Source organism: Ziziphus jujuba, chromosome 11 (assembly GCF_031755915.1).
Source record: "Ziziphus jujuba cultivar Dongzao chromosome 11, ASM3175591v1".
Lineage (NCBI taxonomy): Eukaryota > Viridiplantae > Streptophyta > Magnoliopsida > Rosales > Rhamnaceae > Ziziphus > Ziziphus jujuba.
The window spans coordinates 2,026,298-2,046,751 of NC_083389.1; the positions used below are offsets into that span (position 1 = coordinate 2,026,298).

The 20,454-nt window shown below is 35.4% G+C and overlaps 1 pseudogene; it reads left to right on the forward strand.

Moving 5' to 3' along the window:
- Positions 1-2,343: 2,343 nt before the first annotated feature.
- On the forward strand, positions 2,344-3,504 carry LOC132799900 (ATP synthase subunit alpha, chloroplastic-like; annotated as a pseudogene).
- The last annotated feature ends 16,950 nt before the right edge of the window (positions 3,505-20,454 follow it).

Sequence of the window (20,454 nt, forward strand, 5' to 3'; positions counted from 1 at the left end):
TTTTAAGTATCCAAGTGGTGGAGGCTAATACATCGGATACCCATACATTGAACATTTTATATCGGACACCCTTGCCTCGGACATCGAAGCCTTGCCTCGGACATCTGATCTCGGACTTCGGACATCAGATGCAACTTAGCTCGGACAGACATCAATTAGCTCGGCCAGACATAACTTAGCTCGAACAGACATCAGTTAGCTCGGCCAGACACAAGTTAGCTTGGACAGACGGCAGTTAGCTCGGATAGGCCATAAGTTAGCTTGGACATCAGGTAGACATAAGTTAGCTCGGTTGAAGACATAATTCAGCCTAGATGTCAAAGTCAACTTGTTACCTAATTTGCGATTGACTTTATTTCTTTTTGGGTTTTTATTTATTTATTTTATGGACATATAACTTTAGGAAGGTTTTTATTTTATTGTAAATTAATTAATTCCTAATTTAATATAAAGGAATTAATTAATCAAACTTAGATTAGGAAAGGAAGTATAGTTGCGGCCAACTAGGTTTCTTTATGTGTGTGGCCGGTTTTTCCTAGGGTTTTAAGGGTTTATTTTGTTTCTTTCAAAGCCTATTTAAAGGCTTATTTTTCAATAAGAATACAACTTTGATTTGATTAAGAAAATACTTATGAGATTAATTATCTTTTTGTTCTTTGAGAACACCTAAAACACCATTAGAGGATTGGTTGTTTTAGCTTGACTTAACGATAGGTTTTCCATCCCCTATTGTGGCGTCTACATTATACCAAGGTTTCTAACTACAGGTTGGTTAGGGGTTGAGGTCCATTCCATTAGAACTTGAACTTAATTGAGATCCGGACTAATATAATACAGGTTAAGGAGCAGGTCGTCCTAGGTTCGTATCATACCCTATTCCTATTTAATTTAGAAAAATAATAGAATAAAAAAATATAGATAATTAGTCTATATATAAGAATAAGAATGAGGAGATCATTTGAAAAATGTAACCAATTCTTTCCTTCCATGGGTTATTGGCCATCCGCTGAGAGTTTTGGGTTTAATACTGATATTTTAGCTACAAATCCAATAAATCTAAGTGTAATCTTTGGTGTATTGATTTTTTTTAGAAAGGGAGTGTGTGTGAGTTGTTTGTTTCAAGAATAGGCTGGATCCAACCAACTACAATTTTTTTCATTATAACTCAAAAAGATGCACTATTCCACAAATTACTTATGAATAAATTAAGAAATCATATTTAAGAACCATAGCATTTCGTGATTCATTGGTAAATCTGCTTTAATTCTCCATCAACCAATAATGTGGGATTGTTAACAGGGTTAAAGCTAAATAATTTGAAGTCCAAATGCAGCGTGGTACTCTTTCTACTGCTATGTTAATATAGAATATGTTAATCCATAAATGGTTTCAAAGTGTTGGAATTTCTTTTCCGATATAAAACATTCATGTCGATAAAAAAATGATTTGAACCCGTTATTTGTATTTGATTTTAAAAAATTAGAAAAATGGATATTTCACCCCTTTTTTTTTTTTAATCTTTATATACAATGCTGAATCGATGACTTGTGTATAAAGTAAAAAGAATTATTTTAATTTGGAAAAAAAAAGAAGAAAAAAACCAACTTTGCTGACAATTATATGTTTGGTTAGAAGAGTCCTCTGAATATTATGTTCTTGGATTAGTGATCAGTTTCTATACTTTCACAAACATGAATGGAGAAAAAAGGATAGGCTCATTACATGAAAAAAAACTAAGGTGCTTCCCCCATACATAAGTAATTGGGCATGAGAGCCAAATGAATTGAAAGATTCATGTTTGGTTCGACAAGGGATCTGGAAGCTTTGAAATGAATGGAAAGATAATGTACTTTCATTAAGTGATTTATTAGATAATCGAAAACAGCGGATCTTGAAGACTATTCAAAATTCAAAAGAACTACTCGGGGGGGGGGGGGGGGGGGGGGGTCGTGGAATGGCTGGAAAAAACCCAGTCCTACTTGCGGAAAGTAGAAATGGAAGCGGATCAATTTCGAGCAAATGGATTATCTGAAATAGAACGAGAATAATTGAATTTGATTAATTCAACTTATAAAATCTTGGAACAGTTAGAAAATTACAAAAATGAAACAATTCATTTTTAACAACAAAAAGCTATTAATCAAGTTTGACAACGGGTTTTCCAACAAGCCTTACACGAAGCTCTAGGAACTCTTAATATTTGTTTGAACACCGAGTTACATTTTCGTACCATCAATTCTAATATTGGCATGTTTGGAACGATGAAAAGAATAAAGGGTTAGTCTTTCTACTGTAGGTATTATTTTTCTTTAAAAAATAAAAATAAAGAATTAAGAAATACTGATGATAACTATTCGAGCAGATGCAATTAGTAACATTATTCATGAATGTATTAAGCAATATAATAGATAAGTAAAGATTTTTAATACCGGTAATGTACTCTAAGTAGGCGATGGCATTGCTCGTATTTATGGTCTTGATGAAGTAATAATGGGGGAATTATTAGAATTTGAAGAAGGTATGATAGGCATTGCTCTAAATTTGGAATCAAATAATGTCAGTGTTGTATTAATGGGTGACGATTTGATGATATAGAGTGAAGTTCTGTAAAAGCAATAGGAAAAATTGCTTAGATCCTGTTAAGTGAGGCTTCTTTGGGCCGTGTTATAAATGCTCTGGCTAAACCTATTGATGCTTGAGGTGAAATTTGAGGTGAAATAATGTCAGCAAGAATTAATTATTGGGGACAGATAAACCGATAAAATAGCAGTATCCACAGATACGATTCTCAACCAACAAGGGCAAAATGTAATATTCGTTTATGTAGCTATTGGTCAAAAAGCATCTTGTGTGGCTCAGGTGCTGGCTACTTTATAGGAAAGGGGAGCAATGCATTACACTATTATGGTAGTTGAAATGGCCGATTCTCTGGCTACATTACAATACCTCGCTCCTTATACAGGAGCTGCTATGGCTGAATATTTTACGTACTGCGAACAACATACTTTAATTATTTATGACAATGTCTCAAAACAAGCACAGGCTTATCGCCAAATGTCTCTTGTATTATGTAGATCACCGGGCTGAGAAGCTTATCCGGGAGATGTTTTTTATTTGCATTCATGCCTTTTGGAAAAAGCTGCTAGATCAATCTCTCGTTTAGGTGAAGGAAGTATGACTGCTTTACCGATAGTTGAGACTCAACCGGGAGATGTTTTGGCCTATATTCCTACTAATGTCATTTCCATTACAGATGGACAAATATTCTCATCTGCCGATCTATTCAATGTCGGAATCAGACCTGCTATTAATGTGGGTATTTATGTACCCAGAGTACAGTCTGCAGTTCAAATTAAAGCCATGAAACAAGTAGCTGGCAAAACAAAATGGGAATTGGCACAATTCGCTTCTGATCTTGGTAAAGCTACTCAGAATCAATTGGCAAGAGGCCAATTTTTTATATTATTTTCTTTTCACATTTATTCCGACGAAATGAATGTGTGAAAGAATTATAGGAATTGCGTATTCAACTATGCATTACATTAATTATATTCAATTTGTTTATATTTCTATAAAACATATTTATTACAATTTTGATACCTTAATAAATATCAAAATATATAAATATATATTAGATATAAATATCTATTAGATATATAGATTTATAGGTTTTGACTATAAAAAAGAATATTGAAAAATATTGAATAGAGATAAGAGAAAGTAAGCACAAGCGGGTAGAGGGAATCGAACATGCATCGTTAGCTTGGAAGGCTAGGGGTTATAGTCGACGTTGATTCATCATTGTTAACGTCTCTAATTCAAAACCGAATGTGAAACTTTCGTTTCATTAACTCCTTTATGGAAGATAAATAAATTTCCAGATATGAATGGAATTAAAAAAAAATTCGACCCATAACATCTCTGTCAGCTTTTTGGTCTGAATGCATTCAAAATGGCCCGTTTTCTAGATGATCCTTCTAGAAAAGAGGGGATTATAACAATCTTTCTAGTTGCTTCATTCTCTACTTCTATTTGAAAGAACCCTTAGGGAAAGGATTTCGTTTCCACTGAGCTAAAACAATTTTTTGATGTCTCTAGTAAACCAAAGTCATTGTTTAATTAGCTATTTTGTTTCAATTTTCCCTATACAAAAAAATAAAAATTGAAGATGCAGTTATGATTAGAAATACACTTTCCATCTTTATCCATGGATCCTTTACTCATACTCATTCAATTGGAAATATTGATTGATCCAATTAAAAAAATAAAATTATGTTTCGTAATTTCATAATCCAAATTTTCAATTTCTAATTGACTCTTGGATACAAATCTCGAGAATGTATAGTCTTCCTCGAATGTTTCATTGAAAGGTAAAGGATTTAATCCTTTCCTTTTAAGAAATAAAGTTTTTGCTCAGAATGGAATATTAATCAAACCAAGAGACCCCTTAACTATTCGGGGGTTAGTAGAACGAATCGGACTTTTACCACTAAACTATACCCACTCCAATCCAATTATTGTATATAAATGGACTTTTTTTCGAACAAGAAACTCAGGCATAATCAAAAGATAAGATCAGAAAAAAAATGCATTGTGCACAAATCAGTAAAAAAAATTAAAAAAAAAACAAAGGGAAAAATAAAGAAGATAAGAAATCTCACTTTGATTATATATCATTTGATTCTATATCAAAATAGGTCTTTTTATGACTTTTGTTGTTTCAATAACAAGCCTTTTTATTTTGGTTTCAAATTAATTGTTTTCAAATTAAATAAATCATTTTATCTTATTACGATGGAATAAAACAAAAGATGCCCGGTCCGTGTAACACCCCGTCCCAAATCGCACCGGAATCCGTGCACGTTGACCGTTGACCGAGCGGGTCAAAAGTTGACTTTTTGCTCCAGTTGGAATTTTGAGTTGACCAGGGTACCGTGGCAAAGTGCATGATGCCCCGAGTTCGTAGATTGGTAGCACGTTGAAAACGGAGCTACGGTTTGAAAGTTATGGGCAAAACAAGTTGAGGCCCAAATTGTCCAAGGGGTGCCGGAGTTGACTTTTTATTTATGGGGAAATGAGCTTTGACTCGTGCATGGTTGTGAAGTGCTCGTTGATACGAGTTCACAGACTAGCGGCACGCTCAAAACGGACATCCGGTTAAAAATTATGGACGTTTGAAGTTTACCGGATACCGTAATATTTTAATGTTTTTGAGTCGGTGAAGAGTGAAATGCCACGTGTCAGCTTCTGATTGGTCCACGTGGCATGAACAGTGTCACACAGGGGTTTTTATTTGATAAAAATCTCGGGGAAGAGAGAGAAAGAGAGAGAGGAGAGAGAAAGAGAGAGAGAGAGTCCGCCAGCTGCCGAAATTTTTCAACTTTTTCTGCCAATCTACAGTACATGCGCTGGCCAGAAAGTTTCCCCTCCCCATTTCCGGCAAAACCTCCAAGTTTCACGGCGATCGGCCGCCGGACGTGCCCGGATCGGACGTCCGAAGATCGGCGGCGAGTTTTTCCCTCCACCGCCGGCCACCGTCGATTGGCCCATTTCCGGTCATTTTCCGGCCACATGCGCCAGTCACCCTTGATCCTCTCCTCAAGTCCGGCCGAACCACCAAGTTTCACGGCCATCGGACCACCGACGCGCCGAGATCAGAGCTTTTTCCGGTGAGGGGTCGGAAATCTTCAAACAGTGATTTCTCTGCCGTCCGGCCTCCGTTTTTCTCACCGCTGGTCCCGTTGGATTGCTCTCCTCACGATCTACAAGTCTGCAAAAAATCACGGCCAACGGCCACCGCACGCGCCGCCGCCGGTGACGGTTGCCGGTGACCGATGCGGCTTGCTGGAAAGTACTGTTCCGGCGAGTACCCAGTTTTCCGGTCGGCTCCAGTCCACTGTGTTCGACCTCCTGAACCCGAATCCGACATCCGTTTCCACCAATCCGCGATGGGTTGGGAGAATTACGGAGCCGAAACTCGAAAAGCTTTCCGGCGAGATTCCGACCCCGTCGGGTCTGATCACCGGAAAGTAAGACCGAATTCGTGATCCTCATCACGCGAGCTTCGATTCGGTATATAACTCGTAACCCTTAGATATCGTTTGGTGTTCGCTCCTCGGGTACCCATTTGGGAATTATCCGAATAAAATATTAATATTTTTGGTTGGTGCACTGTGGTTGTTTAGGTGCACGCGCGAGTAGTGGAGTTGATCCCGAGGAGGATCTTAGTTGATTTGCGTGCTCTAGGTGAGTGACCCACCTTCAAAAATTATTTTGGGCAATTAATTATGTTTATTTGGTATTTAAATTGATATTTAAATTATGCTCATGTGGTGTGGATTATTTATGGTTTTATTTTGGTTTAATTTAATTGTTATGCATGAGCAAAGTGTATTTCGGTAGTATTTGTACGTGGTTTTCAGTATTAATTTTTTGGGCATAATTGGGTTAAATATTTTATGAAAATATTTGTTTAAATTTTATAAATTATGCCCGCGGTATTTTTATGGTTGCATCTCGTACTTCGAGAAAATTGTGGTTTGTTGGTTATCAATGTTTCGTACCGGTTTGGTTAAATAAAAATATGTTGGATGGTAAGTGTGATAATTTAATGTATTTCCCACGGTAATTTTGTAAAACGGTACGGTTGGTTGTTAATGTTTATTTTTAGACGCACTCATACAGTATTGGTGTTCTGGTGTATGGTGTATGGACACGTGGTAGCGCGTGGTTATTATGTGGTTTAGCGCGCGGTTATTACTTCACCCGTGAGTTGCCATTGGACCGTGGGCAGGCAAGTTTGTTGTGCACAGCCGCCCCCCTCCTTGGCCGGGTTGATGGTTTTAGCAGCGGTACTGTCAGGATGCCGAAGTGCCGGTTGCAGGTTTCTCTCTTTAATCCCCCCGCCAGTCGGTGCTCTGGACGCTGGGTATCGGAGGGCATCACCAGTATATGGTGTGGTGCATCGGTGTAAATTGCAAATAATGTTTTAAACCCCAAAGGTGTTCTAAAATTATTTATTATAATTTATTGCAGTTTATTTATATTTGGGGTATTTGTTTATTTATTTATTTATTTGTGGTTTATTAAATTATTTGGTCCCTTGGTTTTCGGGAGGTATGTACACTGGGTTTTGCGAAAAGGTTTAAAAAAGGGAACATTTCAAACGGAGTGAATAGTAAGGGTTTTGAGAGAAAATATTACTTCAATTGTTTATTTATTTATTTAATTGTTCGGTACTGGTTAATTAAATTCCTTTATTTTTATATTATTAGTATTAAAGGTGTACAGTAGATTGGGTCACTCACTGAGATGATTAGCATCTCACACTCTTAAATTCCGTTCCCTTAGGTGCAAGTGGTGGTTGCCGTTCTTCCGGAGCGAACCAAGTTTTCCACTGCTGTTGTGTTTCGAGAAGTACTTCTGTACTCTTTCATTTCAATGTATTATTTCTTTCATCCTTATTGTATTTCTGTTGTTTAGCACTTCTTAAAGCTCTGTATACTATTGGGATATTTATGTTTATTTATGCACTGGACTGTTGTTGTTTTTGAGAAGTGCTGAAATTTGTGGAACAATTTGTAGTTTGCGGGAGGAATAAGGGGATGAACTTTTGAAGTGTGTTTTCAGTGCAGGTAATTTGTGGTAAGTCCATCCCTTAGGGGAGGCTCTGCCGGATTTTCCGTTGGAGGGTCCGGTAGGATTTCCCTGGGATCAGGGCTTGTCTAGGGTTCCGGGGAAGGAATTCTGGACGGGTCCTGACAGTCCGGCTAAGTATTGACCAAGCTAAGCTGTGGAAATAAAGGACCATTTCGGACGAACTCAAAGAGGTTTTTTTTGTTTATTATTAGTAATAAATATTATTTTTTTCTCCTTATTTCTTTTTTTTTTTTCTTCCTTCCATTTATTTTTTCTATTTATATACTATATGAAATACAGAATATATCTATTAAACATATATTAATTGTATAAATCTATTCAAAAATCTAAAAAAATCTATGTTAAACATATTAACAAATATAGATTCCATTTTTAGATTTGATTTGTATTGGATTTATATATTGGACTTTTGTAGATTGTATAAATTGGATTATTGATATCTCTTCCAAGTTTATTGGATTATTGATATCTCTTCCAAGTTTTTTCTTTATACATATATGTTATATGATTATAGAATTATATATAACATATATGTATACATTTTATATACATTTTATATAATCTAATTGTATAATATAGACGCTTTTATTTTATCTAAATGGTCTAAATGCAATTTGATTCTATATCATTATCATTCCATATCTATTATATAAACCATTGTATATATATATTATATATAATAAAATAATAAAAAATATAAAAAACACTAAAAAAAGAAAAAAAAAAAAAAGAGAAAGGCTTTTTTCTAGCCTTATTTTTATGACGTAATATAGTAATTACCTCCTTTCAACTGGGGTAGAGATGGCTGAGTGGACGAAAGCGCCGGATTGCTAATCCATTGTATGAGTATTTTGTACCGAGGGTTTGAATCCCTCTCTTTCCATTTTCAGCGATATCTTGTTCTTTTCTTGCAAGTTTAGTATGCAATGGACTGTTGAAATGTGGTGATCTCGCCACAATGTGCAAGGTAGTTCGGTTACACTTGCACTCTTTGTTTTGCAACATCAAAAACCAAACATTATTTATGTTTATGCATTTTATTTTATCTTGTAATGTTTAAGAACAATATCCTTTTTGTAATGCCCTAAGCTCATTATCTAGCTTAGGGCCTTTTTGTCTAGTTGCTGGAATTGCATTTCCAGCAACATAAGTCCACTTCCTTGGATGCCGTTTGAAGTAGGTTTGGGATTTGGATCTGAATTTTGGGTATCATAAACTAGATAGGCAGAGGAAGCAGCAGAAAAAAGAATGTCCCAATTTGGAGCTGGGAAGGATGAGTTAAGCCCAAAACAATCTGACCCTTGTGCAGTTTTGTTGCCCAAAAAACTAGGCAAAACTGCCTCGGGTTTGATTACTTTTGAATGGGTAAATGGACTTTTTTTTATCTGATTTTTGGCTAGAACGTATTTTAATATTCAAAAAGGCTTCCCTCCAATTTTCCAGTCAAATGGAGCTGGGTTTCAAATTCAAATGCCTCAGACAAGCTGAACTACCCATTAAAGAAGGTTTCTTGCATGCCCAGCACATTGATTAGAGTTAGTTGAGGTAGTTTGGCTTGGTTGGTTACTTTTAATACTTTTGTATTTATTGCTCAATATGGAAGCATGCCTTATTGTCTTTTTGATGTATTTAAAAGTATGAAAATTGTAATGAAAAACGTTGAGAAAGAAAATATTCAAAAACAGATTTTGAAAAACAACATTTTTGGCTCTCTCTCTCTCAACTACTACATTTTGGTTTCTTCTTCTTCCCAAAAGCTAAAAGCCTTCTCAAGAAATCTAAACCTCCATTAAAACCAAAAACAAAACCTTAACAAACCCAAAAAAAACAAAGTCAAGAACCAAGAACCAACAACAATCATTCTTGACTAACACCTTGAATGATTGTGCTCTAGGGTACAACAACATAAACCTACACCAAATTCCATCATGGACAAAATCCTACTAAGCTAAGAACATTTTAAAATAAAGGAAGAAAAACCTTATTCTTTTTCTTTTTTTATTCTTCATGTCCAGGATTACACCCTGGGTCGTTAGACAGGAATCCGAAGATAAAAAGAGAACAAAGAATATTACTACCATGTAAACAAATAATTTGAGAGTAAGCATTACATAATCTCCAAAATTCTTTTTTAGGAAACAAAAGAGAATAGATTCACTATTTTATTTTAGACCGTATACCCTACTCTTTTTATTTTGTATTTTGACACCAAGAAATAAAGTTTTTTGAGAAATAGAAAATGAAATTTTCGAAAAATGCATTTGTAATATTTATGGTATAAGTGGATAAGTTGAGTTTTTCATTACCAAAAATTTTCTTTCATACCCACAATTTGACATTGTGAGTACTCCAATAAGGCCTTGCAATGGAAAAAAGGTCATAATAAGGAAATGGGTTGATCCAAAATTTATCGCGGCTGTACAAAAATTTCAATATTGGAATCGAGAGTTCATACTTTAAAACCTATCTAATCTTATCAAGCGTTATGTTAGAATTATTTTTTTTTTTGGCAAATCAATCATGAATTTGGCTAGGACGTTATTAAAGATCTCATCGAAAACTTATAGCAGCCTACCAAGCAAAAGTTAAGAGAAAAAATAGCATAGGTATTACTGGCATAACATCTACAATTGGATTCAAAAAAGCGTAGGCCTTTGGTAATTTGTTATTGAAGGTAATTGTATTATCTTGATTGAGTTATTAATAAGTTGAGTTATTGGTAGAAGGGAAAATGAATAAAACTAAATAAGATAGACCCCAAAAACCTTCTTTGATTTGAAGTCCCCCAATAAAAAATCCTTCAATTCTCAAAGCAAAAGAGAACAGAATAAATCATACTTTCTTACAATATCTTAATTGAATTCTATGTATTGATCAATAAATTCAATTTAATTCTATATCGACACATATTAAAATTCTAGCAACAATCTATATATTTTATAGATATTTATACTGAAGTTGATGAATAACCAATACCAATATTAGTGTTTATTGGGATCGAATGGAAATGGGGCATGTCCAAGTGGTAAGGCGGTCCCACTATTCGGAGGTTCGAATCCTTCTGTCCCAGAGCATGCCCAACCCATTATAGCATTATAATATATATAATGCTATATATCATAAAAAAGCTTGCCTTTTAAGATAAATCACCTTCCTATTTAAGAGTATAATATTGGATTGGAAAAATTTTATTAGTATTCTTGATAATTCTTCTTTGAATCATATCTTTTTCACAAATTGAATCGTGTTCAAATAACAAACATATATAATTGGATCCATTTATGATCCCTAAATGTTAAATATTTAACATAAAATATCTATAATTCCTTTCAGTAAAGATTTTTTAGTCTATTTGTATAGGGGTTCCATATTATTCTTATTTTGATTCCAATTTTAGAAATCAGTATGAAAAAACAACAACCTTACCTTACACCAATCTTTATCCACTAGTTCACTAAAAAAAAAAAATTGGATTTTTTAGCTATCTAGTTTTTTAATCATTGATGTTTTAATACAAATATGGATTTCTCTTAGGATGCTAAAATGTGATCCTTACTTTAAAATGTTATTCAAATAATGATCTTGAGTCAGGAAATTTTTCAATCACTTAAATCTTTTTGATGATTTCTTATGAGTTGGCAGTAGTCAAAGGAATGTGAAATTGGTCAGTTTATCCTATCACTATCATGTTATTGGAAACTGCAGATTCAAAAAGAAATTTTTTATTTTATTCATGGTATTTATATTTTATTTATGCATGTTTATATTAAATAAATAAATAATGAAATAAAATATATGTTAAAATAAATATATGTATTAGGTGTTGGGGATTAAATTGAATTCGTTCTGAGACTTCGTTAGAACCTAGCCATTCATATTTCATATAGAACGAAAAAGTATAGATTACTATGTACCGACCAAACCAATGACTATTAATGATTCCATAATTGAATCAATTGCATACTGGCTCCAAGCTAAAGGAATGTTATGGTAAAACTTCATTCAAAATGATGTGGTAGAAACCAACGTGCGACTTGAAGGACACAATCCATTGTGGATTTTTACATCCACCATTTTTTATTATATAGGAATTATAGAGGAATGAAAGTGCTCTTGACTCGACATTGTTTCTTCTGTTTCAATAGAACTCTCATTATTATTATTTTTTTTTGGGTGTGATGTAAATCGTACATGATGGAGCTCGAGTGATACGAACCTAGGACGACCTGCTCCTAAACCCGTATTATATTAGCCCGGATCTTTAATTAAGTTCAAGTTCTAATGGAATGGACCTCAACCCCTAACCAACCTGTGGTTAGAAACCTTGGTATAATGTAGACGCCACAATAGGGGATGGAAAACCTATTGATAAGTCAAGCTAAAACAACCAATTCTCTAATGGTGTTTTAGGTGTTCTCAAAGAACAAAGAGATAATTAATCTCACAAGTATTTTCTCAATCAAATCAAAGTTTTAAAGTTGTATTATTGACGAAAAATAAGCCTTTAAATAGGCTTTGAAAGAAACAAAATAAACCCTAGGAAAAACCGGCCACACAATGAAGAAGTCTACCTTGGCCAAAACTTTCCTTTTCCTAATCTAATTTGGATTAATTAATTCCTTTATTTTGAATTAGGAATTAATTAATTTACAATGAAAATAATAAAATAATAACTTTCCTAATCTTATTTGTCCAGAAAATAAATAAATAGAAACTAAAAATAATGGTAGTTTCCTAAAACAAAAAGTAGAATAAAATTAGGAAACTAAAATACTAGCTTTTTGACTAAATTGACATTGACCAATCTTTGACCAAAGTGAGCTCCAAATCAGCTTCAATATGCTTTGTAGGATGCCAAATAAGCTTATTGTGAAGTTCCTCACGTTGCCCTTGCTTGGAAGTATGAGAAAAGGCTAATACAGTAAAATACAGTAAAGCCAGCAAGGAATACAGCAAATCCGGCCTTTCCTTCTCCTTGTGCGCAAACCACTTTGTTGGTCGGCTTTGAAGCTGCTTTGGCTGGTTTCTATGACTCATCCTCCATATGAATTGAACCCATAAAGATGGGGTTCCAATTCATACAACCCAGCCTCCTTATTATCACCAAAAACGTCACCCGACCCTGTTTTGGCTTCTATTGCTTGTATGAGTAAAACATGCCTTTGTTCTTTAGAAGACATGTTTGTGGCCAACCCCTCTTGACTATGACTTATTCCTTGTATGAAGACAGCAAGATTGTCCTTGAACTGCTTGGCTTGGGCCCCAGTGATCGGTCCCACCTTCATTTGTATTGGGTCAGCACCCCAGCGGGTTGTTGGTCGAGCAGTCTCGGGTGAATTCGCATAATTCCCCTCCTCTTGAAAAGGATTTGTCCTCAAATCGAAATCATCACCTGCAGCAAAATGAGATAAATCAGCAACATTAAAGGAGGCACTAACATTATACTCACCCGGTAGATCAAGCTTGTAAGCATTGTCGTTTATCCTCTCCAAAACTTGAAAAGGTCCATCACCCCTCGGCATAGTTTTGATTTCCTTTGTTCGGGGAATCTTTCTTTCCTTAAATGCAGCCACACCCAATCTCCAGGTTCAAACACCATTGATTTTTGGCCTTGATTAGCCACCCTTGCATATTGCTCGGTCTTCCTCTCAATGTTTGCTCGGGTTTTCTCATGAATCTGCTTTACAAAATCAACTTTTTGTTTTCCATCTAGATTAGCATGTTCACTTGAAGGCAAAGGTGTTAAATCTAATGGAGTCAAAGGATTAAAACCATAAACAATTTCAAATGGAGTAAATTTAGTTGCTGAATGTAAAGACCTATTATATGCAAATTCAACATATGGCAAACATTCTTCTAAAGTCCTTAAATTTCTACTAATTAATGCTCTCAACAATGCAGACAAGGTTCTATTTACTACTTCGGTTTGTCCATCAGTTTGTGGATGACAAGTAGTTGAAAATAAAAGCTTAGTACCTAATTTAGCCCACATTGTTTTCCAAAAACAACTTAAGAACTTAGCATCCCTATCCGACATAATAGTTCTTGGCATTCCATACAATCTCACAATTTCCTTGAAAAATAAGTTAGCAATATTGGATGCATCATCAGTTTTGTTACATGCAATAAAATGTGCCATCTTAGAAAACCTATCTACTACAACAAATATTGAATCCTTACCTGTCCTTGACCTAGGCAACCCAAGAATAAAATCCATAGACAAATCTACCCAAGGATAGGTAGGAATCGGCAAAGGCTTATACAATCCATGCGGTTTCAATGTTGATTTTGTTTTTCGGCACTTCAAACATCTTTCACAAATTCTCTCAACATCTCTCCTCATGTTAGGCCAATAAAAATGTTCTTGCAGCAAGGATAAAGTCTTTAAAATACCAAAATGACCCATTAAACCACCCCCATGTCCTTCCCGAACCAATAATTCCCTAATACTACAATTAGGCACACAAAGTTTGTTTTCCTTAAACAAATATCCCTCAAATATGTAAAATTTATTAAATCCATGTTTCAAACAGGTTCTAAAAATTTCTCCAAAGTCACTATCATGCTCATAAAGTTCTTTCAATTGTTCAAATCCAATCAATCTAGCATCTAAAGTAGAAAAGAGCACATACCTTCGGGATAATGCATCGGCAACCACATTTTTCTTACCTTTTTGTAGCGGATCACATATGGAAATGTTTCAATAAACTCAATCCACTTAGCATGCCTTCGGTTGAGCTTTCCTTGTCCCTTGATATGCTTCAAAAACTCATGATCCGTATGAATCACAAACTCCTTTGGCATAAGATAATGCTGCCACGTCTCCAAAGCCTTCACCAAAGCATACATCTCCTTGTCATAAGTCGGGTAGTTTAGGGCAGCTCCATTCCATTTTTCACTAAAGTAGGCTATGGACCTTCCTTCTTGCATTAAAACAGCTCCAATACCTACACCCGAAGCATCACACTCAATTTCAAAAGTCTTAGAAAAATTTGGCAAAACTAACAAAGGTGCATTACACAATTTTTCTTTCAACAAATTAAAAGATTTTTCTTGTACTTCCCCCCATTTGAAACCAACATTCTTCTTGACAACTTCATTCATTGGTGCTGCTATGGTACTAAAATCCTTGACAAATCTTCGATAAAAGCTTGCCAAGCCATGAAAGCTCCTCACTTGGGTGATAGAAGTAGGAACCGGCCACTCTTGAATTGCCTTCACCTTAGCTTGGTCAACTTTGATTCCTGCAGCACTTACTACAAAACCTAGAAACACAAGCTCTTCTTTGCAAAAGTCACATTTTTTAATGTTAGCAAATAATCTTTCCTTTCTAAGAACTAGCAAAACTTGCCTAAGTTGATCCACATGGTCATCCAAATTTCGGCTATATATTAGAATGTCATCAAAATAAACAACCACAAATTTACCAATAAATGGACGCATTACATGATTCATAAGCCTCATGAAAGTACTAGGTGCATTAGATAATCCAAAAGGCATAACTAACCATTCATACAATCCATAATTAGTTTTGAATGCGGTTTTCCATTCATCACCTTCTTTCATCCTAATTTGGTGATAACCACTCCTAAGATCAATTTTTGTAAACATGCAAGCACCATGCAATTCATCAAGCATATCATCTAATCTAGGAATGGGATGTCTATATTTGATGGTAATATTATTTATAGCCCTACAATCAACACACATTCTCCAAGAACCATCCTTTTTAGGTACCAACAAAACAGGAACAGCACATGGACTTAAACTCTCTCGAATATATCCTTTATCAAGCAAATCACTTACCTATTTTTGCAGCTCCATTGTTTCTTCGGGATTGCTCCTATAAGCTGATCTATTTGGTATGGCAGCCCCTGGAACAAAGTCAATTTGATGTTCTATCCCTCGAATAGGTGGTAGTCCACTTGGAATCTCACTTGGGAAGACATCTCCAAATTCCTTCAAAAGAGAAATCATTGAACTTGGCAATTCAAGTTCTTCAAAGTTAGTTTGATCATTAAAATAATTTTCTTTGTAAAGCATGACCAGCAAAGGTTTCTTACACTCAATAACCTTATTAATATCCCCTAAACTCAAATAAAAATTCTGGTTTTTCCTCTCTTTTCTTTCTTTTCTTTTTCTTTCCTCGGTTTGGCTCTCATCGGCGGAAATTTCTAGTTTTTTTGTGCTCTCGGGTTTGCTCTCTTTTCTCACCCCTCTCTCGGATTTTTCTTGGTCTTTCCACTCAATATGAACCTTAGAAACCTTACCTTGGTCAGCAACCTCAATCTTACCTTCTTGGAATGATGGTGAAGCCGTTGGTGCCATACTTGCTTTTTCTTAAAGCTTTTCGGCTTCTCTCCTTTGTTGCATTTGTAATTGGTCTTTGTAAACCTCTTTAGGAGATAATGGTTCCAGCTTGACCTTCTTCCCTTTAAACCTGAAAACAATACAATTTTCTCGACCAAAATGAGTAGCATCTTTATCAAATTGCCATGGTCTACCTAATAGTATATGTCCAGCAATCATAGGTACAATATCACATAAAACTACATCCTCATATCTACCTATGTTAAATTTTACTTTGGCTTGTTTGTTTACTTTCATCTCACCACTATCATTAAGCCATTGTAATCTATAAGGTTCTCGATGTTTAATTGTTTTCAAGCCTAATTTATCAACTACAAGATTACTTATCACATTAGTACAACTCCCACTATCTATAATCATGCTACAAATTTTACCTTGTATTTCACAGCGAGTATGGAAGATGTTTTCTCTTTGTATCGGCCCTTCATCTTTATAGACAGCAAGTACTCTCCTTGAAACCAAGCTCAACTCGGCATTAGATGTATCTACAGGTTCGGCTTCATCTTCATTGCAATCCTCCTCTTGCTCGGTTTCAGCCCCACTTTCTTCACTTGCGGATTCCAGCTCACCATCACCCTTTAATACCATGATTCTTCTATTTGGGCATTGGCTGGCTATGTGTCCTCTTCCTTGGCACTTAAAACAAATTATTTCTCTGGATTTTTGAGGTTTAGGATCAGATTTTATCTCACCTCTAAGTGCTTGGACAGATTCGGTCTTGACCTCCCTTCTTGGCCGGTTGGTAGATTCTTCTCCTAATTTCGGCCTCAACTTGTTTTCATAAGTGGAATTGTTTTTCCAGCCACTTGAACTTGTCCTTCCACTGCTAGAAACTCCTCCAAACCGTGTACTAACACCCCTTCTCTTGAATTGGTTCTCAAGCTTAATGGCTACATGCAACATCTCCTCAAATTCCAAGTATTGTTGTAATTCAAGTTGGTTGGCAATGTCACGGTTTAACCCTCCAAGAAATCTTGCCATTGTTGCCTCCCTATCCTCCCTCATGTTTAGCCTCATCATTAACATCTCCATCTCTTTGTAATAATCCTCCACGGACCTACTTCCTTGAGACAAAGATTGAAGCCTTTGATGCAGCAACCTTTGGTAATGAGATGGCACAAACCGCTTTCTCATGGCTCCTTTCATTTGATGCCATGTTGTAATCAAGTCATCACCAACCCTCCTTCGGGTGCTTTGCTCATTTATCCACCATTGGAGTGCATAATGGCCAAACTCCATTGCTGCCAACTTCACCTTCTTACCTTCCGAATAGTTGTGGCAGTCAAAAATCATCTCCATTTTTTCTTCCCACTCCAAATAAGCTTCGGGATCACTTTTTCCCATAAAAGGTGGGATATTAACCTTGATATTTCCCAAATCTTCATCTATATCTTCCCTCCTATATCTCCCACGGCCAGCTCTATCTTGGACAGCAAAGGTTTCGTCCATGCCTTCCTCAAAGTCACCGTCGAATGGGTCCTCATCAAATTCCTCTCTCGGCCTCTCGCGACCTCCTCGTCCTCGGCCTCGTCCTCCATGGAATTCTTGCCTATTTCTTGTATTCGGCCTTCCTTGTGAGGCTTCTAATCTTCCCACTCTTTGATTTACATGCTCAAATTGAGCACTAACCCTCTGTATTGATTCCAAAATAGCTCTCATGTCCACTTGGTCTCCACTCCCGGTAGCTCGGTCATCGCCATGGAATGCTACGGACTCTTCCTCGTTGATCCTCAAGGGTGGATCCCCTCTTCTTATTCTAGAATCTGCCATGTTAGTAAAATACTGCAAAAATAAAATAAATCCTCACAATATTCACTCCCTCACATGTTTCACTCAAACAAGGTCTCAACACTCGTGTTTGCACACTAGTTTCGGCTTTTACCCTCTTTTAAGCTCACACACTCTTGCTTTTTTCCACTCAATGAATTATCTTAAAGTTCTAATTAAAACACCCACAAAACAGCAATTAGATCACTAGTATGTTTTAATTACACTTATCAACAAAACAGTAGCAAAAAGTAGGCAATACCGAAAGAATCCAACAAATCCTAATTTTTCGGCTTTCTAGACAAGAAAACACAAAATAATGGGAAAACGTTGGAATTTTTGAAAACTGCACCAGATGGTAGTAGATTATGAGTTCAGGAATAAAATTCCAGAAAAAGAAATTCAAATACGAACAAGAATCAAAGAGAACAAAAATATAGAAAAGTGTTGGTTGTTGTTCTTGTAATTCAAGTTTTGTATCAATTCCTTTAACTAATTTTAATCCAAAAAATTTAAACACCCAAAATCCAAACATCCAGCAGCAAAAATAATTTCCCAGCAACTCAAATATTCAATAAATAATCAAAAAACCAGCAGCTCCAACAAATTTCCAGCAAACAAATCAAACTCCAACAAACCGAAATATTTTTTTCTTTTTTTTTTATATTCGGCTTTACCTCTTTTTTTTTTTTTTGTTTTTCACTCACAGAACATAAACAACTGCAGTAGCAAGAATAATTACCAAAATTGCAATTCCAACTCCAAAACAAACACCAAACCCGTGACCTCCAAATAAACAAAATGTGCAGTTTTTTTTTTTTTTAAATGTTGCCGCAAACTTTTTTTTTTTTTTTTTTTTTCAATATATGAATGCAAATATTTAAGACTAAAACAGCAAAGGAAAATCAACAAAAACAAAAACTAACAAGAAAAATGATGAAAAACAACCAACAAACTAGGAAACAAAAATACGATAAAACTAGGAAATCCTAATTCAACTAGGAATGAATTTTTTTTTTGTTTTTTTTTAAGATGCTGAACGTGTATAGGATGGATGCAAGCTTAACCTAATGCTAAAATTGCAGAATAACACAAAAACAAGTAAAGTAAATAAAGATAGATCAAACCTGAACAAAATTTAGCTCTGATACCAAATGATACGAACCTAGAACGACCTGCTCCTAAACCCGTATTATATTAGCCCGGATCTTTAATTAAGTTCAAGTTCTAATGGAATGGACCTCAACCCCTAACCAACCTGTGGTTAGAAACCTTGGTATAATGTAGACGCCAAAATAGGGGATGGAAAACCTATTGATAAGTCAAGCTAAAACAACCAATTCTCTAATGGTGTTTTAGGTGTTCTCAAAGAACAAAGAGATAATTAATCTCACAAGTATTTTCTCAATCAAATCAAAGTTTTAAAGTTGTATTATTAATGAAAAATAAGCCTTTAAATAGGCTTTGAAAGAAACAAAATAAACCCTAAAAACCCTAGGAAAAACCGGCCACACAATGAAGAAGTCTACCTTGGCCGAAACTTTCCTTTTCCTAATCTAATTTAGATTAATTAATTCCTTTATTTTGAATTAGGAATTAATTAATTTACAATGAAAATAATAAAATAATAACTTTCCTAATCTTATTTGTCCAGAAAATAAATAAATAGAAACTAAAAATAATGGTAGTTTCCTAAAACAAAAAGTAGAATAAAAGGCTAATACTAGCTTTTTGACTAAATTGACTTTGACCAATCTTTGACCAAAGTGAGCTCCAAATCAGCTTCAATATGCTTTGTAGGATTCCAAATAAGCTTATTGTGAAGTTCCTCACGTTGCCCTTGCTTGGAAGTATGAGAAAAGGCTAATACAGTAAAATACAGTAAAGCCAGCAAGGAATACAGCAAATCCGGCCTTTCCTTCTCCTTGTGCGCAAACCACCTTGTTGGTCGGCTTTGAAGCTGCTTTGGCTGGTTTCTATGACTCATCCTCCATATGAATTGAACCCATAAAGATGGGGTTCCAATTCATACAACCCGGCCTCCTTATTATCACCAAAAACGTCACCCGACCCTGTTTTGGCTTCTATTGCTTGTATGAGTAAAACAGGCCTTTGTTCTTTAGATGTGGCCAACCCCTCTTGACTATGACTTATTCCTTGTATGAAGACAGCAAGATTGTCCTTGAACTTCTTGGCTTGGGCCCTAGTGATCGGTCCCACCTTCATTTGTATTGGGTCAGCACCCCAGCGGGTTGTTGGTCGAGCAGTCTCGGGTGGATTCGCATCATCGAGTAAAAAGTATTGATTCATTTCTCAGAGGCAAGAATCTAGGGTTAGTATTAATCAATAAATTGGGACAACTTCCTAAATATATTTGTAAATATATTTTCCATATATAAATCGAAAGGATCCGATTCAAGCAAGTTTCAAATTCAAAAGTCAAATTTTTTGGAATTGGTAAAACTTTTTCAATCAAATGAAAAGTGTATTACACAAGAATCACTCAGTGCTATGATTCTTTGATAGAAAAAAATCATAAAAAAAGGGTATGTTGCTGCCATTTTGAAACAATTCAAAATCATCGAAGTAATGTCTAAACCTAGTGATTCAAGGCAAAGATAAAGGATTCTAGAACAAGGAAATACCGTTTTTGATTGT